This window comes from Zonotrichia albicollis, chromosome 2 (genome assembly GCF_047830755.1).
Source record: "Zonotrichia albicollis isolate bZonAlb1 chromosome 2, bZonAlb1.hap1, whole genome shotgun sequence".
NCBI classification, from domain to species: Eukaryota; Metazoa; Chordata; class Aves; order Passeriformes; family Passerellidae; genus Zonotrichia; species Zonotrichia albicollis.
In genome coordinates this window covers 87,453,558-87,473,409 of record NC_133820.1, presented here as the reverse complement: position 1 = coordinate 87,473,409, position 19,852 = coordinate 87,453,558, and the positions used below count along the sequence as shown (strand labels likewise).

General features: G+C 36.8%; 1 protein-coding gene across 3 annotated transcripts in view; it reads right to left on the bottom strand.

The window, feature by feature from the left end:
* Positions 1 to 19,852, bottom strand: part of GPC5 (glypican 5) — a 610,346-nt gene that overhangs the window by 42,705 nt on the left and 547,789 nt on the right. The window contains exon 8 of one of the 3 annotated variants that reach the window (XR_012579095.1): positions 16,073 to 16,234. The exons of the other annotated variants lie outside the window; for them this stretch is intronic. The gene's annotated coding sequence lies outside the window, so the exon portion shown is untranslated. The remainder of the gene's footprint in view (positions 1 to 16,072; positions 16,235 to 19,852) is intronic. 3 annotated transcript variants of the gene reach the window in all.

Here is a 19,852-nt window from a genome sequence, read left to right as displayed (position 1 = left end):
CAAGAGGATATAGGTTTAAGCTTAAAAAGGGTAGATTTAAATTACACATAAGGATGAGATTTTTTTAGGATGAGGATGGTAAAAAGCTGCAACAGTTTGCCCAGAGAAGTTCTGTGTGCTCTATTGTAGGAGTCCTAGTAAAATCTATTGTATAAGTGGCCTTGCCCCAGTCCTAGTTGTTCTAAATGGGCTGCAGCTGTGCTGTCCTTAATTGGGTGGCAGCTGTGGCTAATGAAGATAACTGGGATAAAAGGGGGTAGGCTGGCTGGTCAGAGAGAGCTTAGAAGGAGTGCTGATGAAGAAGCAGGAACAATGCTGCTGTGAAGAGCTGTGTGTGAGAAAACCACCCAGAAGGTATGGGACTCTAGAAATATGAAATGCAACAGTGGTCCATCTCTGGAAGCATTCAAGGCCATGGTGGATGAGGCTTTGCATAACCTTATCTACTGAAAGATGTCCCTCTCCATGGCAAGGAAGGATTGGATTAGGTGATCTTCAGGCATTTATTTCAATTTTAACTACTTGATTCTATGATTTTATAAATAGGATGTTGTAGACGTGCTCCAAGAATGCAGTATAAAATAAGCATTGTACCTCCAGAAGCTCCCAGTCTCTGAAGTTGTACTATTTTCACCCATATAAGTTTAAGCTTGCAGGAAATAAACTGTTTAGAAACAACATATCATAAGGAAGAAGAATAAAGTGAAGAGTTTGCAGATGATGATCAATGGGGAAAGATTGGAAAAAAATAATAGATTCTGTAATTGAACTTGTTAGCTTTGTCTACACACATCAACACTAAAGAATGCTACATAGCAAAGTAAACCTAAAGTGCAAGGACACCACTTTAATGGCAATGAGATGTCTTGATATCCAGATAGCATGGTAAAACTTCCTCTCTCAGAAAAAGGTGGGAATAACAGAACAATTGATATGATGTGTTCCATTTAAAAAGCACATTAATCTCCTTGTAGGTAGATGTGGCAGAAAGATGCCAGATGGATTGTCTCAAGTGTTGCCAGCAGTGAGGATGCTGCACAATTGAGGTGGGACTCCTGCTCCCAACTACACAGAAAAACCTCTCCAGAACAGTTCAGAGCTGCTGTTAGCTGAATTTACCTGAATCAAGTTTAATTTTCTGAGACTTCATCCATCATTGTTGCATTGCTATTTCCCCTACTCTACTAGAATTTTTTCAGCTTTTTTTATTTTTTTACATGTGTCTCAAAATCACAGAAAATTTTTGAGATTACAGGTTAGCTCTGCAGGTTAGCACTGTCTAAGGAATTGATACTTCCTTCCATAAAATAAGGAATAAAACCTTCCAAAGATAGATTTTAGACTGACTTATAAGAAGAAATGTTTGCCCCTTTGAAATTATTTGTCACTTCTGTATTGATTTCTTTGGATTTATGTCCCAGAATATCCCTTCCTCACTAGCAGAACCTTTCAAAGAACTGTTTGGTCAGATTGTATAAAATTATTAATTTGATCTAGGACCATTAATGAAGGATATTGTAAAAGTGAGACCATAGATACATTTTGGAAGCTGTGACTTTCCTTCAGAGACATAGTGGTTTTGCTCCAGGAAATTGTTCACAGTGTAATGAGCTTTTCCCAAAGCTTCCAGGGAAGACTGCTTACATACTTTTAAATAACAAATGAACTTTTGGAAAACTTGACACTTTGTATTTATCATTTAACAGTCAAATGGCATCTGAAACACCCAAGAAAGGGTTTTAACCTGTCTAGACAAATGTTTTATAAATTATAGATGTTCTGCTCAATCAAGATGAGCTATCTCTTTTTTTAAAGCTTTCATCCTTTACTCTTGTGTCTAATCTGATGAAAACTGCTTATTTTAAACTAAACCTTGAAGTGATTGCTCAACATTCAGATCAATTACTTTTAGTTTTAAAATCAGTAAAAAGCTTTTTTTAGCATCATAAGAAAAAAATTTGTTTCTCTTTCTCCAACACAAAGCCAAATAAGCTTTTTTCTGCTCTTCTTGGGAACAAAGTCTGTGGCAGCAGTCCAGGTGTAGAGTTCAAGTAAGTGGCCAAATAAGTGGTGAAGGGTGGCTGAAAGGAATCACACAGATTTTGAGAAGTGTTTGGCCAAGCTGGGAAGCTGATGTGAAGAGTAAGGATGTTCCTGGCAGTGACCGTAGGCACTGAGTCTTTGAGAACACCAAGCCATCCTTGGGACCTCTGTCCAGAGCCCAGGGGTTACCAGAGCTCAGTCTTGATCCCTGATTCTTGGGAGTCCAAGACACCCATGGAGACCCTTGTGTACTGCCCTTGGAAGCATCAACAGTAAAAGCAAAGGACTACCCCAATGGGAAATGGAGGACAGCATTTTAGGTGCAGTTCTACAGCATCTGATGTCTGAAACTTCCAGCAAAAGTGAAAATAATCTTGCTTGGGTGCAAGATTCCTGCTACTGACACTGCATGTATCTTGGATTCAGCTGAATGAATACATTTAGCAGAAAATCAACTCTTCCAAAAGATTGTTTCCTACGTTCATATTTGAAATAGAGGATGGCAAACAGTGGACTCAGAACTTAAAAAAAAATTTAACAGGTTTAGTGGTGATTCATGTATTTGATTACAGAACACTTTTATGTATTCTGCTTCTTTTCCTGAGGATAATTCTCTAAAGGCAGAGGATTTAGACTAATGATCCATATAGAGTGTTCTCTTCAGTCTTTTGCTGGGAGTAAAGGTGAGGGAGTGTGGGTGATACCGGGAGGGGGAAAATATTGCCTGCTTTAATGCAAACAGCAAAATTTCTGAAAGCACAAAAAACTAATACCAATCCAATCAATACTAGGAAAATCAACCAAGAAATCATGCCCAAAGTCAGTGGAGGGAGTTAACGCTTCACAATCTCAAGGTGAATCCACTCAGAGTATCCTTAATTACACATTGTATCCTAGAGCTGGTAATTCAAAACAAATATATGATGAAGTAGGCATGTTATATTTCAAGTAATGTTTTTTGACTAATTGATTTACACAGCGTAGTATTCAAATTGTATTGATAAAACAAATATTTCTATAAATATACCACTCATGTAGAAAGATGAATCCTGTGTATAATTTCCTGAGTGTGAGACTTGAAGAGCTGTCCTTGCTATTTACATTTCCTAACCACTAAGAACAGGGCTAAAAGGTTAGAGCTGAAAATACCTTGCCAGTCATTTCTAGCATTGTGAAGGTTCCCTTCATCTTCTTCCTGACTGAAGTTACAAAGGAGATCTTTCTGTTGCTGTATTGCTTCTAGTCTTCTCTCAGTGCAGAGTGTGTTTTCTCTCCAAATTGGTAACTTCTGCTGACTTTGTAATTAAGTGAAGTAAACATACTAAAGATTTCCTTGGATGCTCAGCCACATTCTGCAGCATTTTGATATTTACCTTTCTTTCTCACTTTTTAATGTCATTTCCACCATTTTAACACTTGCTCTGGCATTGAAGTTCTCACTGGATAAAATCACTCTTTTGATGCTTTCATCTTACCCCCTGGCCTCTCTCTTACTCGCAAGCACTTGCCAAAACCTTGTTTGACTGCATGGACTGAACTGCTTCCCTGTCTGCTTTTGAGATTCCCAAATGTGATGTGAAAGTGCTCTCAGAACACACCTCCAGTTCCATGTACTTGACTGCTTTGATCTGATTCATTTCACCTATTTGTGGCACATAACATGAATCCCTAAGGCAGGAATGTAGTCACCCATGGCTTCATTTATAGTTAATGGGAAGTGGCAAAGACCTCAACAGTGCAAATTAGGATGTCATAAAAGAGGTTTTTAGGCAACAGTGCCTTTTCTTTCTTCACTGCCTATCTAAGAACCTAATGCCACTACAGGCCTAAGTGAAATCCCTGTATGTAGTGGTTTGAATGCACTAGTTACTTCTTGATTTGTATTTCCTTCTGATTTATCTTCACACAATGAAGACAGACCTTTACGTCCCCAGCCCTAAGGTATATATTCATGGGGGATGATCATGCATGATTGTTAGGAGTTTACTTTCCACATGTCATCACATTACTTTTTCCTACTTACATGACTATTAGAACTTGTATCCTTATTTGTCTTACCATTAAAAATTAAAAAACCCACAAATAAAATAATGGGATTTTTATTTTGCTACAAAATGGGTAAAAAAATCCAAAACCATACACCATGGATTTATGTTTTATTTTTGTACCACAAATGTCTTTTAACAGAAGCTGGCTTAACCTAAACTATAACATTTTCAGGTACATTAATGCCAGATATTAAAGTCACAATAGTTTATACGCTATTATCTTGGAGAATTTACCTGAATATATATTTCCTGAAGCAATCTCACCATATTGCAATATTTTGACCATTCACTCAGATGCTTGTGTCTGAAATATATTTAATAATGTATAACGCTATTGTTTTTCAAAATTACAAGGCTGGACAAATGAAAAAGAAAAATAAGCTGCCTCAGTAAGACTTGTTTTATGTAATCTACAAAAAGATTACATAAGACTCAATAAGACTAATATGCCCAGTAAGACTTATTTTATGTAATCTACAAAAACCTAGGAATAAATGTATATGTGTTCACACAGAGATACTCTTTGGTTCATTTCTTTTCTTTCAATTCCATTTATGAATTTATATTTTATTTTGCTAAAAGCCAGATAGCTACCTCAAACTGCCAGGCTAAATGCAGAGTGTTGTCCAACATCTGACTGACAGTGAATGCTGGAGCCCATCCTCTTTTATCCAAAGCATTGATTTGTATTCAGGAAGTATAAGAATCATCTTAGGCTGCTAGACTTAGGAACATAGCTCTTCTCTTCTAAATAGATGTGTTTAGCAATTTTCAAGCAGCCTAGAAATATCTTCCCAGTGAAAAATATTTGTCAAGGGTAAGTTCAAATCCCCAGCCAGGATGTCATTAATGCTGTTCAGTGAGAGTGGCAGAGGCTCACAAAGAAATGAGGAGTCCAGCAAAATGTGCAGCCTCTTCAGTTCCTTTTGAATGAGGTGCAAGTTACTCAGCAGATCACTAGAAATATGCAGCGCATAACAGATGAAGCCCAAATGAAAGCATTTTCAGTGATCTGGTAACTCATTTTACTTGTGCTGAGATTGCTAGTTTCTTGGTGCCCTGCAAATGAGGTTCCAAAAAAGCAGAAAACACTCCCAGGATAATTAGTAATCAGAACCACAAAGCTTTTTAGAAAATGTATAAAATGAGTACTTGTGATCCTTTTGCCAGTCTATTAATTCTCCAATTTAAAAATTTAAAAAAAAAAGAAAAAGATAAAAAAGGAAGGGGGATGCCTCATTAGAGCTTAAAATAAGTGAAGAAAAAAACCCTTGCAGAACAAATAAATAAACAAAAAGCACCTTGCCTTGAAAATCAAAGACAAAACATTAAAGAACTTTTGTAAAATAACTTTAATGTTCATGAAATATGTTTAAAGTGGAAATTGCTTTGGGAAGTTGGGAAATGTTCACGTAGCGTTGGATGTCACACAGAAGACGCAAGCACAACACGGTTGAAAAACGCTAAATGAGTCAAATGCAGAATTAAAATGAGCACAGTATTCAGAGAGTGTGGAAAAAAAGGCCTAAAAAGGTCCTGAAAATGATATATACATAATAACTACAAATATTTTTCCATTTTCAGTGTTTAGTTGCTAGATCCTTTGACCTTTCTCAAAACAAAAAATGAAGCATTTAAATCTCATATTACTCATATTTAACTTATGTAATAGACAGATGATGTTTGTATGTCCAGATTCACTAGGATTCAGTGAAATTACTAGACCACACTGATTGAGGGTAACTTCTGTCTTCTGGATACTTTTCCTCAAGGGTAGCATCTGGCATAATAATAGATATTACCCCTACAATCTTTCTTGCATTTATGTTTACACTATGCCAGCTGAAACACTGCTATTATATTTCCTAATAATATTAGGAAATATTATTATTCCAAGGAAGGTTTTCAGATCCTCCATGTTATATGCTCTTTAGCCAGCAGAAAGCAACAGCTCTGGCATAATTTCTTTCAGCGCTTGAGGCCAAAGGGTGCCTTAGCCTCCCCCAGTGAACACCTGCCCTGCCTGTCCCTAGCTGGCTGGATCAGCTCTGTGGTGGAGCTTTGGCCCATGACATTGGCAATTCATCAGGAATGACTAAGAGGAGGGAAAATTCAAGTTGCTGCTGACAGCAGCCTGGGTGCAGCTGTGTGATGAAAAGCTGTACGGGATGTGATGCACCATTGCACTTAGATATGATCTAGGTGTCATCCAGACACAGGCAAAACAAGGATGAGTCTAACTAGGACTAAGGCTGGATGAAGAGCCTCCAAGCTTCTGTAACAATAATAAGAATCCCCAAGCTTCACACCAGGAAATCCAGGCTGAATTGATACATGCTGTTTTTAGAATAACAATCTCTCTCATGCGTACAGTACACAGTGCACTGTGAGAACAAGATCTGAAATGTATTTGTAGATGAATACACTGTGCCACCTGGAATTTTAATAAACCAAACCAAATTATTTTCTCTCCGTCTCATATAACTTTATTCAGGAATAAAGTATTCAGAATTTGAAGCAAGAGTTTACTTCCATGAATCAGGAATTAATGAATAGATTTGCAATTGCTCTGAGAAAGGCTCATTGGCTCATCATAAATCACTACTAACTGTGTAATTTGTCAGTATATTTTGGATACTGGAAAAAGGAGGGGAATAAAGACCTAGAGATAGGTGCAAGCGAACTACCCAAGTGGGTCTTTCAGAATATTTTCAAATGCCAGTATTGTGGGTAAGACTCATGAGAACTACCACTGCAGAGAAATCCATGACAATTGTCATTTGGGGATTTTTCACTCCTTCTCGTCCCTCTCACTTGTGTCTGCCCTAACAGCTACTCTGTGTGTTGTACAGCCTTATTGCATCTTTAGAATTCTGTCTGGATCAAGTAGATTTAAATAGATATGCCCAAGGTTGAGGCATTTCTATGTTGCTTCCGGCGCAATTGCCTTTCTTTAGAGAACACTTACTCCTTTTTTTACTGACTTTTTATCTGGAGAAACCACTAACTGACACAAGAAGAATTCTGTGGTGAAAGCATGTCTATAGGTTTTTATTTTATATAGAAAGAGCAAATGTGTACAGCTACAAAGTACTTGTACTTCAACAACAGAGAATGTAGCAAGTACAAAAAGGTGAGAATATAAATCACATTCCTTTCCTTATAACAAACAGAATATGTCCACTTTTGTCACCTGAAGAAAGATTCCTACTTTAGCAATATGAACAGCTCTTGAAATTGATAAAGGCTTTTCAAGATAAGAAAGTTTCCAGCTGAAACTGGAAGAAATTCATCTATTCAGAAAATAATATGGCTTTCAGCTTTGCCTGTCTAGTAAACAAAGAAAAAAAAAAAAAAAGCACTACACAACTTCTGAGGATCTACAAGCATAAGGCAATATATTCTTGCTAAAGCTATAAGAAAAAAAAAAATCTCACTTGAACTGTCAGTCTACATAATCTCTTCTTTTTTCTTCTTGTGAAAGCCAAATTACTGCTAGTGTCAGTAGACTCAGAAGAAACTTTAAAAACCCCCACTGGCTTGATTTTCATTTTTTTCCTATTAGAATAGTAGGTTAATTTATGCACAATTTTACTTACATGCACAAACAATTTGAAGAAGGGAATAAAATTTACCCCTGAATCGCTGTGTGTGAACAAGAGTTTTCAACACCACCCCCTGCTTCCATTATGACCCAGTATTAAATGAGACCAGTTAGGCAGCTTTGCATGTTGCCAGATGGAGTCTTGTGTTTACTGATATGAATATACTGCATCCACTATCCAAAGCCTGGTCTCGGTTTTAATTTTTATTCAACATTATGTTAGTCCTTGGCCATGAGTCTGACTCATCTTTCTTGGTCTGTGGTTCTGAACTAATTGGTGTAGCAAGGCAAAAATATGGGGTAATTGTTTATCTCCTATGCCAAGTACAGAGGCCTGGAGTTTGGGATCTGAGTACCATTTCTTCTTACAAGGCAACCACAGTCGATTATCTTAACAGAATGCCTTGCAAGAGTGTCTAGAGAGATGACTTAGTAAAGTTTTCAAAAGAAATTAATTTTCAGTAAATGTAATTTTTCTAAGGTGTTTTGGAATTTCTTTTTTTAAAAAAAAATTTGAATTGCAACTTAAATGAAGATCATTAACAGAAGAGTAGGCTGCAAGCAAGAAGAGTTAGACATAGGCTAGGAGATATATCCCAAGGCTCCTACTGCTGCCTTTGTATATGATTATCTGGGAAATGTAAGAACAATATCTTCAGGTATTTAAAATTACCAAAGTGTACCTGGAAGCCTTGAAAGGATATGAAACATCACAGGTCATCAAAAGGTGCACATGGCTTCAAGATCACTCCATAGAGCAATGAAGAAGAGGTGCTGCAACATTCCCAGCTGTACTGAAGTCTTGGTCTCTGATCATATTTTGGACAAATGCTCAGTAATATTACATAGCAGAGAAACTCTGGCTTACATGAACCTCAAAGAAAAAGTGTCATCTACAGGATATGAAGAGAATCCAGTGAGCAGCAAGGATGCCAAGCTATCCTCCACAGGACACACACATCTGAAGCAAACCCTGAGGCAGCTAGCACATGCTGCTCCAATCCTAAAAAGATGAACAAGAAGCAAAGGAAGTCACAGCAAAAGTACCAGTCCTGAAATCTTACATCACTCCAATACAGTGCCAAGCAGCTTGAAGTGTTTAGAAAGCAGTGTACAAGTAATCCTGAAACAAAAAGCCTGTAGGCCTTAGCAATTATTTCAGCAATCTCCTGCCCATGCTGGGGACATTTTCACCAACTGAGGGCGTTGCACTCTGGGCTCACCTCTTCTAGGCACTGCATCACAAGGCAGACTGAGCAGAAGTCCTTGGAAAACACCAGGATGAAGCCATTGCTGAGGTCATGTGAGTTGATCCAGCTCTGGGACTGAAGACCTACAGTCTGAGGGACAGAGGCCAGGGAAGTCAGCAGTGGTGGCAAGTACACCATGTGTGCCATTATTCTTCCAAGCATTAAACTGCTAACTCTGCAGAAAAAGCAGAACTCTGACAACAAGTTACAATGAATTCCCACCTTTGATATGTGGCCGGTAATCCAGCAAAGTGCCTCGAAAGCAGAAGTTCAAGGCTGGTCAAATGGCTGGGACCAAATGCCACAAGAGATGAGGGATGATGGATATGTATAGGATTGGACTTTGCTAAAAAGTGGCTGAGGATGAATCCCATTAGATTTAAGAGGAGACAGCTGCATTCCAGGTAGAAGACAGGCTGCTGCTAACAGGTAGCTGTGAAGGAGGTGACTTGGCATCTGCCAAGATGACATGCACACACGTTTGTTTCATTTTCATGTCCCTTTGAAAGGGACAAGGTGAGGAAGAAGGGATATCACATTGTGCCTACTTCAAGCACCTTCCAGTGGTCCAGAGCACACAGCATTTAGGAGCCCTACAGTCTGGGCTCCACCTTCTTATGGTTTATCCTCTCATTCTTTACTCCCTCATGTCCAGATCCTGCTGTGTCACCCAGAGCCAGTGGGAAGTGAGGGATTTCATTTGTGCTCACCTGGCACCACATGTGCAGCTCAAGGCTGCTCTCTCTGCTGAGATATGGCCCGTCAGCTTGGTGAATTTTTGCTGCTATTTTCTAACAGTACTCTGCAAAATAGCCTCTGTGTTTTCAAGAAAATATGTGCAATTTTTAAATCTTCACCTGTAGACAAAAATAGGTGGAGCAATCAATTTAATGGTTAGACATCATGGGTAGAATACCACTTTTCATCACTGTTATGCAAACTTCTATTTCCTCCTGTCACAAAGCAGCAATAATATTTTTTTTCATACAACGGACTTAAATTAACTTTTTCAGCTGAAAAGAAAGTATTGTTTTTGTCAGGTACATTTAACACAAAATAATGGTTTTGACAACTGGTTAAGCAAGACATCGTGGTTTTTTATTTTAAACACCATTTATTACTTGTAGACTTAGGTGGTTTCAAAAAGGAAATCAGAAATGCCATTTAAGTTCTCCTTGCCTGCTGCTATTCACTTCATGTTATTTTCTCTGGTGTAAGACTGACAAACCATTAAGCAATGAGTGGAAGGGCTTGTTTTATCACTTTAGGACTAAAAACAAGTTCATAGATGTGAAAATATGGGAAATCTCACCCATATTTTATTAAAGAACATGTTAATATGTCTTCTTCAGGGATTTTCTCAGTGTGAAAGTACGCAAATTCCATTACTTATAAAAGCACAAAGGGAATTTGATGCACACTGATAAAAAAAATAAAGCCTTTCAGAAAATAACAGGCAACTCACTGGGGCATAACTGACCTATTCCTTTCTCACTTATTAAATGAATCTGAGGACCGTTTCGGGATCGTATTGATCGTGTTTTCGAAATGACAGGTGACCTCCAAATCAGTTCATAGGCCAGTGTCTTTTAGTGAAGCACAGAGCTGCTTGTCAATTGTGCCCTCACAATTGAAACAGACATTGATGGACAAGACCTTCAGCTGGCTGTTTAGAGCATGCAGATTCCCCCGATTAGACTGGTCTTTTTGGTTGGGTTTTTGTTGTCATTTCTGTTGCTTGGAGTATTTAATGAGCTATTATTGATTACATGTTTAGCGTTACAGTGTTAAAGAATGAGTGCGATACAGTTGTTCAGAATTTGTATTCACCACATATGTAATACAAAGGGTTTGCTGCAGCTTTATAAAAAGAATTATGCTTTTAGCTATAAATATGTGGTCTAGTAAAAATACTGAGTGTACAAGCTTGGTGCTTATTTCTGTTTTGAAAAAGGGTATGTGAAATTTCTGTAAATTAAGCAGGCTGTTCTTCTAAAATGTAATGAGTATTTACTACTTATGATACAACTCAGTGAGATTAGTTTACAGATGTCAGTATACTTGTAGTACCTCAAAATTTGTGGCAGCTTTTTGGTGTTAGAAAGGTGAAAACAAATTATGATTTATCTTTTATTGAATATCTAAAATATTGTTACATATGCATGCATGCCTTATTTTAAATGCAACAACCATGTAAAAGAAATGTCTTTAGAAAAGGTGGCTGTTACATGTACTTTCTCAGAGCCTGATTTTGCTCTTGCAGTATCCATAGTTTACATAATACTTCATTATAAGGTGTTGTTTAAAAACATGAAGCTTTGGTCACAATTGTGACAATATGAGAGAAGGAAGACAAAAAAAATTATGAATAATCATTTCTTCCTCCCTGACTTCCTCTGCAAAGTTTTCCTGGTTTTGATTTTCCTTTAAGAGAAGAGTGAATGTTATAAATTTGTAATTGAATCTAAGTTCCACCACATTAGCAATTCCTCTAGCTCACAAGACAATAATTTTATAAAGTTCTTTCATTAAAAGCATTTACCTCAAAAGTATTCGCAATTTCCTCTCCAACTTTTTCCTCTTTGAATTAGATTACTCTCCTCCCTGTTTCATCCTCCAAAAAATGCTAATTAAAATGCTCCTGGACCAAAAGCAGACTACTCTGTGAGGTCATAGCATCACTTTCTATCTTGACAATTTCAGTGTAGCAATAATTCTCCATTTGACTGTGCCTTATGTAAGTTGCACATACCCTGGTTTTCACATTGTAAATAAATTTGAACTCTTTCAATAACTTTTCCTCCATTTTAAAGTTCAACTCTCATGATTTCTGAGTTAAATTATTCAAACTATTTGACATGAATCCCATTTATCCTTTCCCAAATACCATATTCTAAAAGTTTAAGTGAAGCCATGGATGGCATATATTACCTCCCAAAAAGGTAAGATTTAATCCCAAATCTCTAAAGGTGACATTAAGAGTATCATATTCTGCCCAAGTGTAGTGCAGGCAGAATTCAGACACATTTGTCTTGGTTAGGATGGACACAAGCCTCTCTCTCTGCAATTTGAGCTGAAGAACCATGGCCCAGCTCAGAAGTCATAGTTGCATTTATTCTGCCCCTGAGAAAATGCTTCCTGTCTCTCAGAAAAGAATATACACTCTGTTGCTGTCAGTATGTGTGGAGCACAAACCATACCCAGCTGAAGTTCAACCTGCTTGGAAAAAATTTATGTTGCCTGAATAAATTCAGAGCTGCAGGATGCAATTTGAACGACTTATTTTTCAAGCATCACCATTAAATATCAGTTGTTAGAAGTATGCCAAGGCCAGTTGGTTCAGGTGAGCACCCTAGACACAAAATTGTGTTCTGCCCCACCTTCTCTCAGCTTGGGAGAATTTGTATTCATGGTCACTGAGAGTGCATTAAACTGCCTGTGCAGAGCCCAAATGTTTGCCTTTTCTTATTCCAGACAGGCATCATTTCAGTTTGGGAGGAGTGGGCAACCATAAATAAGAAGCCAGATTCTGTCACCTGATGATTAAGACATGCTATTTACAGGAGGACAACACCAGGTCCTGGCCTTTGTACCAGATACTTTTATGCTTTTTCCTTTGCCATTAGCAGGCAAGAGAGATTTTGAGCAAGAATGGGAAACATGACATTCCTTCCCCATATTCTACCAGAAAATATAACCATTTCTGGGTGATCGAAATGAATTATTTTTTAAGTGAGAGAAAATCACAAGAGTATCAGAAAACATATGTTACTGTAAAGTCAATGATTCAAGACCTCAGCAATATTTGCAATACATTGTTGCATCATTAGCAATCTGTATAAATCTTGCTAATCTTGTAATGAAAGCCTAGAAACAGATTTTGGAAGTTCAAGTGGCTCTGAAATCCAAATTGCCCACAAACTCAGCAGTATTGAAAAGGGAAAATGTACAAGAAATCAGGCATCTCAAAATCTTTCAAGCAGTACTCAGAGTGTTGGAAAATAATTCTGTGTCATCAGAGTGTCAAAATGCTGGCCCAGCAAAAGTCGTCAGACAAATATCTTTAAAAGCCTGTGGTTTTTTAATTTTTCTAGTCATGAAAAATTGATATTTCAGAATTCTAAAAAAAGTGAATCCAGTAATTGTCAGGTTTCCTTCTATTATTTTCAGGACATGGAATAGTTGGAAAATAAATTGGGAAATTACTGGGAAAATATGTTTCAATTAAAAGAAAAAGATAAACAAAACCAGCTTTTCATGACTATTTATTTTCACAATCTTTGCTATACAGGTTTTGAACTTATTCTTACACTTTTTTCTTGAGCAAAGAGTTTAATGCAAATTCTTGACAGTGGTTGAGAAATTTATGCTATGTTCTGTTCCATTCTAAGGCAGTGACCAAAGAGTAAAGGCACTTAATTTTTACATGTAAAGGGAAAGTCACAATGGAATTTTGTAAGTAAATTAATTTTAATGGCTACTCTATTACTACCTATTCCCACACCAGTTTTACATCTCTGATATTATGTACCTTGGAGTTTTGACTGTTTGGGGGGGAGAGGTTGTGTTTTAAATTAAATTCATGCAGTTATTCTCATGAGTGCAAAGTGTTAATCAAAGCTGCTGTTTCTAGTGACATAATGACTTCATTCTAACTAATATTTCCAAGTCAAGGGGTGCTATCTATTGAAATGGTAAAATGCTCTGTAAAAGTACATATTCAGAAAAATTCCTATTAAAGTACAGAGGCTATGCAAACATATCTAAGATATATTTATGAGATCACAGTGAAATTAGGGGAAGAGACAAAGAGATTTCCTAGTTGCTTTTGTTGTGTGCCTGTGAATAAAATTTTAAAGGGCTTACTAGCCAGGAGTGCTATAAATAAAGCAGGACTTGGGGCAAAAGGCAATACACAGCAAGAGCAAGTTTTGTGGTAGACGAATGTGGCTTCACAAGCTGACAGGACAAAGGATTGCATCATCTAAGGTGAAAATAATAACTATTCACACTTTAATTTTAGAAGAAAACCTATATAAATATACCATTCCTTAGGCTACAGTGCAGCATCTATGGAAAAACAATGCAAAACTAAGGAGACTGATCAAAATTTGTAGCTTCTGAGCTAGCATGTTCATACTCTTCATATAATAAAGTAACAGCATTGTTGCATGTGGTAGGTTTGTCCTCCTGGGTTGTCCTTCTGATTGTAGCACTCATATTTACTAATCTGAAGCACACTTGTAGTGAAAATGTATTTCATAAATAAATCAGGTAATTTCCCACAACTAAACCTTTGGGATGAAATCCTAAACCTATTTATTCGACAGGAAAATCTCAATTAATTATAAAGCAGGTAGCATTTTACCCTTTACCTTTCAAAGCTCTCATGTTATGAAAGCATAATGAGAAGCTGGTTTACTAGTGCCATTAGCAGTACAAGCCTCTATCAGAGGCTATTGCTATGCTAATACCAAGCTTCGTGTGGCTTCACTCTTGAGGTTTCCTCCCATTTCAATGAAGTAAAATAGTCTACCTATAATAATATGACATATTCTAATTAGGATGGTGGAAAATGAAACATGCTTCTGTTTTTTCAGGGATCCAAGTGCCTTTGAATTGCTCTATAAATACAGTGGGTGCGTTGTTCAAATGGAATCTGCCTGTACTGAATGGAGCACTAAGCCTTTACATTCCACTTCCTGTCCTCAAAGCTTTGAGCTAACACTGACTGAGTACAATAGGTATGCTCATAAATTTTTTTTAAGTGAAGGAATGGCTTTTTGGTCAAGAACTATTGGAAGGAAAATTGTCATGGTAGTGTGAGCCTAAGGGTCAAAAATGGAGGGTGTAAAAAGAAGGTGGAGAAGTTCACTGTAGAAGAGGAAAGAAAAAAATCCAGACAAGGCAGATTTTTAGATAGACCAAAAAATGAGTGAAAAAAATAAGCATGAGAGTACTTTCAGCACATAGGAGAAAAAAAATACTGTTTAGACCTTCAACATTCCTGTTCATAACAAATCCTGTTAACAGATCTGAGTGCGTTAATGCAATTTTCTCACTTCTTCTACACTTCTAGCTAATAATGTGTGTTTGTTTACTTTGGTTATTTTTATTTGGTAAATGTTATGGGTCTCATCAGGAAAGTCTTCCATCACAACTTTATTGCAGCTTTATATCGACAACCTCAAACATTCAAAAATAGACAATGTGGCACAAAAATCATAGCATTTTCTTTAAATAGTCAAGAAGTCACATAAATAAATATGAGGTCTCTGTGTAGGCTGCCATCTCATTTCTGAGATTTCTGGCACTGATGTGCCAGCAACTGTGGTTTGATCAAAATTATTTAATTTTATTCACATATTAAAATTGTGAGTGTGGATAATATAGATTACTGAAAGAGTTAATCTTTCTCCTGGGTATTTCTTTAAGATATTGAAGATTTTTAAAGATCAAGAAATTGTAAAGAGTTCAGCTAACAGGTGGACAATAATATTTGAAAGGACCAAAGTCAACATGTACTGCTAAAAGTGTCTAGTCCTGAAGTTTCTGTGTACCTATAAATAATTACATTCAGGTTATTATTGAATATTATATACTGAGATAAATTATTCTAGAATGGAATGCTACAATAACATCTATTATGTTTCACTTTTAAACTACCTCTTCCAGGATACAAAAGAATTGGAACAAGCTGTGCTAAGCGATTCAGTGATTTTCCCAACATCCCAGTGTGCTTTGTTTACAGCAAGGCATTGCAACTGTCAAAGATTTTGCTTTACTTTTTTTTTTTTCTTGTAGAAAACCACTACAAATATTCAGCATTAAGACAAGATCAGAAGGCATCCTGCAGCCCAGATTTTAAATTTTTTTCCATTTATATATATATATAATCCATTTATATTTCATGGAGTTCAATAAAATTGGTTACCAATTGTGAAATGTAAGTCCTGAATCTTCCTCTTGTGATGGAAATTGCACAGTTATGTGATGCATGGCATTTATCTACTAAGCATCTGCCCATCTATTTACTTATTTGTTTGTTAAAATAGCCATACACATGATTCAGGCAACTAGTTATGCAGCCTATGCTAGTTAAAATGTAGTACTTAATGGAAATCTACCTGGAATCTCAGGGTGGTGCATGCTGCAGCAGCCTGGCAGAATTCTGAAGGCCATGAACAACATTCACCAGACAGTGGTTTCCTGAGTGCAGCTGAAATGTTTGAGCGTGTTCTGTAAATCCGTAAGGGGCTGGCATTTGCCATTTCACAGCTTTCTCCTTTCTGCTGGGGAAAGTGCCAGAGACAGATTAAACAATCACAGGCAAGCTTGTTTATACTTGCTAGAAAAACATGTTCTGTAAAAAGGACTGGTTCATTTTGCATGTTACTTCGCACAGTCTGACTTTTTCCACTCAAAATCAAAAATAAATTTTTAATTTCATTGACTGTGCAAGCAACCAAAATGGGGATTTTAGTTATGACTAGAACACAAATACCAGTTATTAACTATGCTCAAATTCTTGGAAGAAAGGCCAACAAAAGAGGAGTTCTCATCTCTTTTGTTGCACTCATCTCTTTTATGTTTTTCCTCCGTTGGCTGAAAGTACCAAAAGTTTCTGGTAGTACTGTGGCAGCACATCTTGAACTTTATAAGCATTTTAAGAGTCTTTTGAATTTAAATATTTACTTTTATAATTTTTACATAACTTCTTATATCTTTTAATTTATATTTAATTCATGATAATAAGCATATCTCTAATTCTGAACAATATCACAAGTATTCACCCACTGTGAGACTTTCATTTTGATAGTACATACACTGGAACATTCCTCTATAATATACTTCTATTTTCAGCCATTCTTTGAAATACTAGATGGTTATTTAATTTAGCGGCACAGAAGGCAAGTACTGTAAACACCAAAATCTATTTATGGAAAGTAAAAATAATTCATGGAGCTTCTAATCCAAGAAAGCAAGCTATGAGTGACCAAATCGAACTGCAGACTTATCAACCACAGGTCAGGTTGTGTTAAAAATTTACTGTAAAAAAAGGGGAAATTAAATAAAAAGATGGTTTAAATATTAGTTACTGGTCTCCTCAATCAATCTTTCTGCCAGGAAATTTGTCTGGGGAAGTTGAGCACTTTCCCAGTTAAGCGGTATGGGCATAATTCCTATCTTTTGAAATAAATCATCTATAGAAGTGTCTTTGCAGAAAAAAATCTTTACTGTGATTAAAATGTAATTGCTCACTGGGAACTTGTTGCATAATTCAGTATCTATCTCTATAATAGGAACAAACTGTATGGCTTGAGCAGGCTTTTAGATGCAGATTGAGCTCTTTTCTATCTCCAAGATGAAAAGAAGCCCTGGATTTCTCTGATAACTGCATTTGATTTTAGAATGAAAGAAGACAGACAAATTGGGAAAGTAAAATTTGAAGATCAAAGCCCCATCACAGAAACTTTTACAAGCCTGAGAAACAGAATACAATGGTTAGGGTGCTTTTATTCAAAGGTGTATCAAAAGTGGATGCTTGATTTTAGAGACTGTTTTTCTTTATTCTTGGACTAGCACAGAGTGGATGCAACCTAGAAGTCAGGAAAACTAGATTAGAGGAGAAAAATAGCTTCATTCTGGAAAACCTTTTGCTTACCCATTCCTGAGGTCACTGAAGTAAACTTCAAAGAAAGATATTCATATCCCTTATACTTTAATATAAGTAATAAAGTCCTGCCTTTATAATTTATCTGCCAAGGATTATGAAGAGGCAAAATCCAGCAGTGCTCAAAGTAATTTCATTAAAAATAAAAAAAACCCACAACCCTAGCATTTCAATTGGCTTGGTCTCAGTCCAACATCTCTATTTTCTATTACAAGGTAAAAAAAGTAAAGGGGAAAGGTAAGGGATCTCCAATCAACCTTTTTCATTTAGTTGATCCATGTCATGATTAAATCAGTGTTTAGATCACCTTAACCACTCACTTTTCCTGATATTATTTCCTTGTTAGGTAGTTCTAGTGAACATAAAATAATTTTTTTTTCATATAAAAATCAAATTTAGAAATAAAATTTCAGAGAAAGAAATAGTCAAGATCCTCAGCATATACACACACCATATAAGTATCAGATCACAGCCTCCTCGATCCAGTACCCTTGTAAAATTCCCAGAAATTTACCCTTGTTAACTTCTCAGAAATACTCTCAGACCACTGATATATAGACTAAATCCCATAACTTTGCATCTACAAAGATGATGTCGTCACCTTGGCACTATGCACGATCAGTCAGAGTGGGCTCTCAAAAAGCTAACTCACCAGGTGTAGTGTCTCTCCCAGAGCTCTGGGAATTCCTGACAGCATAACTCACCTCCGTCATATTTCAGTATTCTGGGAAAGCAGAGATACATGAGAGAACTGGGAGTGTTTGCAGTTGCTGATTTATTTGGCGACAGGACGTGCTATAAATTATGAAGCAGGTGGTGTTTCCTACAGGCTGATGGTTTGATAGCCAGGTATGTTGCATTGTCTTAGTCCAGATGGCAAAACACATATGTCTGAGAGCAGGACATAGCCTGCTAGGCTTTGAGCAACTGGATATAATGCATTCTTATGACTCTGAGGTCCCTCAGAGAGCAATCCAGCAGCCCTCCCCACCTAATTAATCGTGGCCATGAAGAACCTGGCTGTAGCTCCAAGAACATCCAAATATTTTCGGCACTTGTCAAATCTGCCCTTTTTACCTTCAGTATCAGCTGCTTGACTTCTTCATCTGGGAGCTGATAACTGTAAGGACTGGATTATTTTGATGGTGTTGGATTTTTGTTGTTTTTGTTTTGTGAAAAACAGACAAGAGTGTCTGTGGTGGGTGAGGAATGCTCGCACTGGAATCCACAGTATTTCACAATACAGAGGATTTATTTTTTCTGCTACATGCTTTCACAGCAATTGATGGGTAGTTGTTCAGGCCACCTACTGTCAATTTTTTACAGCTCTGAAAAAACACTCTGATGTAATTATTCAGTGAATTTCCAAATGTCAGTGTTGTAAAGGAAATGCTGGGGCTAGGAGAGGTTCAGAGAAAAAAATCATAGCTAGTTTTTGGCTTAATAAACAATTTACTCAGTCAAACAGCACATGTTTTGCACAATGCAATGTGTGCGGCAAATGATACAAGAAATGAGAGGTGGTTTTTTTTCTAAAACAAAACTTTCATTACTTTTTGACTAAATCTCAGTTTAAAGTGTACTCTTTACCCAAATATCTCCTCTTTTCTTAGTTTTACTCCTTTCCATGTAATGGTTTGAGTCACAGCTGCTTCACTGAAAAAACATCTTCCATTTCAATGCAAAGGAGTAAATCTGTTTAAAAAAGCTTCAGTATTAGCTTAAACTAATCTATTTCACTTTGCACAAAAACGGACTGGAAATTAACATGATCAGTTATGGCGTCTCAGCTGCAAGGCTGGTAACAAGCAGCTGTGAAGGATAATTTCATAAACTATTTCATCCAGAAGCCTAAGAGCATTTCTATTTGTGCGCTTGAGAAAATTGAAAAGTTCTCTGAAGTTGTAGAGCATAGGCTAGTTACAGGGAATATGAGTTTGTTTATGTCTGCTTATAATTAATAAGCAAATCACCACAGACACGTTGTGAATGAGGATTGCACCTTGCAGATGGCTCTGGATATTTGGATATTTAGGGGGGTGCTAAATTGCACCTGGACTCAAAGCAAGTCAAGAAAGAAGAGTGTTACTGGCAGGTTTTTTTTTCCTTTTTGGCAAAAATGCAAAAGCACTGTCAACAGAACAAAAACTGTCAGCATAGGCAGAGTGATAGTGTGAAGCAAGAAAAGCAAAACTCAGCGAGTGATTTTCTATCAGCTGTGGAAATCACCATT